The following is a 3324-nucleotide window of genomic DNA, read 5'->3' on the forward strand; positions in this document are numbered from 1 at the left end:
GACCTGCACGGCGAGACCCTGTCTCAAAAAAACAAACAAACAAAAAAAGAAAACTGCCTTGTTGGGGACCAGACTATGTGATAGAGCATACCCCCCACCACTATATGATTTAAGTCCTCCAATGTCCTGAGGTCAGTGTCACCTTGCTTCAGAAGGTCACACCGAAAGTTGTACGCTGAAATTTGTTTCTTTGTCTTCCTCTTCTTCATCCTCCCCTCAGGACTGCCTCAGTCCATTTCTCAGAGGACTTTACCTGAGAAATCTGATATGGTTTAAATATCACACCATCTTATAATTAAACAATGACATTTCACTTTTTGTCTTCTTGAGACAGGGTCTCACTATACAGTTCAGGCTGGCCTTCAATTCACTGTGTGAACTTGCAGCAATCCTCCTGCCTCAGCTTCCCCATGCTGGGATTACAGGTGTGGGCTACCATGCCCAGCAACAATGACATTTCAATAAGATACACAATAATTCCAGGAATATGTTTTAGATACACCTGAAACACCAGAAGAATTTTTCAAAGAATTTAGCTAGTTTATCTTTTAAACGGTTTAACAATTATCTTCTGTTGTATGTAATAATGTACTAAGTATAACGAGGAAGCTTTTTCTTCAGCAAGCTATTTTCCTTTTTGGCCTTTTGTTTGTGTCTTTTTGAGACAGGGTGTCGCTATGCAGTTCAGGCTGGCCTTCAGCTCACTATGTGGCCCAGGCTGATCTCGAACTCACAACAATCCTCCTGCCTCAGCCTCCCAAGTGCTGGGATTACAGGTGTGCACCACCATGCCCAGCTTTCAGCAAGCTATTTTCATACCTACTTTACATTTTGTTATATATTTATTAATTGAAAATTATATGCAATGAACTGTATAATATATGAGGGTGAAAAATATAAAGATATCTTGATAATTACTGGGGTTTGTTCATTTTACTTCCTACTGGATCATGTATCCTAGCTTGATATCCAAGACGTGAAAGAACTATGCTTACTGGGTCCCTCTCAAACCTGACTGTAGAAAAGCTGGGCGTGGTGGTGCATGCCTGTAATCCCAGCACTTGGAAAGCTGAGGCAGGAGGATCCTTGCAAGTTTGAGACCAGCCTGCGCTACAAAGTGAGCTCACGGCCAGCCTGATCTGCATAGTGAGACCCTGTCTCAAAAAAACAAAAAACAAAACAACCAAAAAACTATGTGAACTTCAATGTAAATACAAACAAAGTCTACCACAGAAATAATCTTTGCTTCAACTGTCACACCTGAGGCAGTCTTCGCACATGAAAACTGCATGTTCCATACACAAATATCGCTTACACTGATAGCACGTGTTTCTTTTCCTGCCCTCTCCTGTAGGGCAGTTGACAGCTTTTTGGTTTTCCTGTTGCCATGGAGGTCTGTGGGATGCTGCCCCTGCCGGTTCACCCGTCAGCTCACCAGTGTGCGCCATAATTTTTGCGTAGCTCCCTGGGCAAAAACATTTTGTTTTTTCTCTGCCGTAAATGATCTCTTGTGAGTCCACTACCAATCTTCTAAGAGAATTTCTCCACGATATTTTCCATTTGTCATTTTCTTTGTAAACTATGAAATGATGGGGCTGGGGATTTAGCTCAGCGGCAACAGCGCCTGCCTGGCAAGCATGAGGTCGTGAGTTCGATTCCTGGTACTGGAAAAAAAAAAACAAAACTATCAAATGATTTGTGCCACACGTTTAAGACTGAGTAAAGCACAACTGCTGGCCAGCACTGTGTGTTCCCAGTGCCATCATGGTTGCTGCAAAACTCGTCAGCAACATCTACTCCGCCTTTGGTTTCACTGTGGAGAGCTACCATCCCAGGGTTCCGTTTTGTTGAGGTTTCCTTATCAATATCTCCATCATGGTGAAATGTTGACATCAGCAGTACCAGCTTGTTTTTCTTTGTGATATACGAGGCCAGTGTTACAGCCTTCTGGAATCCAAAGATGATACTATATAATTCTGTTTTGAAATGGCAATATTTCATGTGGAATTGCTGCTTTGGTCCTATGTACAGTTCCTGAGCTGGTCAACTTGTGTTCCATTAGCAAATGTAACATCAATTGGAAACACATTCCAATTAGTTTGGAATTACACCTGTAATTCCAGCGCTTGGGATGCTGAAGCAGGAGGATCACTGCGAGTTCAAGACCAGCCTGGGCTACATAGTGAGCTCAAGGCCAGCCTGCACTGCATAGCGAGACCCTGTCTCAAAAAGACAAAAACAAAAGATCAGTTTGGAAGACGTTGACTATCACATTCTAGTTAGTTTGGAAGATGGGAGCAACAAGTCTGTTCATAATGTTATTTGCTTTATTATTATACAAATAAGGGCTGGCTGAGGCAGGAGGACTGTTGTGAGTTCAAGACCAGCCTGGGCTACAAAGTGAGCTCAAGGTCAGCCTGAAGTGCACAACAAAACCCTGTCTCAAAAAGACAAAAACAAAAACAAAAACAAATAAGGACTTGGTGGCTGAGTTCCAGGATAAATTTCTAAACTGAGAAACAATAACAAGTCTTCACATCTATAAGGACATACATTTTTGTGTGTGTCTTTTTGAGACAAGGCCTCACTATGCACTTTAGGCTGGCATCGCGCTCACAGAGATCCTCTTGCCTCAGCCTCCTGAGTGCTGGGATTACAGGTGTGCACCACCAAGTCTGGCTTCTCTAGGTTTTCAAAGATTTATATTTGTGAGAATTTATCTGAGCTGTTGATCTTCAGCCCATGAGAGGAAAACACATGCTAAGATACTGACCTGAAAGTATGAGGCTCAAGAAGATATCATAAAATAAAAAGAGAAAAGACCTTCCAAGCAACATCTCCAACTATCGGCAAAAAGCTTTATAGCTGATGACCTCTTCCCTGATGAAGTCTCTGGTTGTTATGATAATGGAAAGGTGCCAAGTCCTTTGAGGTTTGCAAATTAATACAATACAATAAGGTTAGAGTCTACTTTATACAAAAATAATTAAAATGTATAAAGTATCATCTGGAACCAGAAGAGACCCAGAATAGCAAAAGCAATCCTGGGCAACAAGGACAAGTTAGGTGGAATCACAATCCCTGACCTGAAATTATACTACAAAGCTACTATAATAAAATCAACCTGGTACTGGCTAAAAAACAGACCCGAGGATCAGTGGAACAGACTGGAAGAAACAGCCACAACCAAACACACACTCAGCCACCTAATCTTTGATAAAGGGGCCAATCAAACTCACTGGAAGAACGATAGCCTCTTTAATAAATGGTGCTGGAAAAATGGTGTTGTCTCAAAGACTGAAAATAGACCCAAGCCTATCACCA

The sequence above is a fragment of the Chinchilla lanigera genome, unplaced genomic scaffold, assembly GCF_000276665.1.
Source record: "Chinchilla lanigera isolate Chin_1 unplaced genomic scaffold, ChiLan1.0 scaffold00008, whole genome shotgun sequence".
In the NCBI taxonomy this organism is placed as follows: domain Eukaryota; kingdom Metazoa; phylum Chordata; class Mammalia; order Rodentia; family Chinchillidae; genus Chinchilla; species Chinchilla lanigera.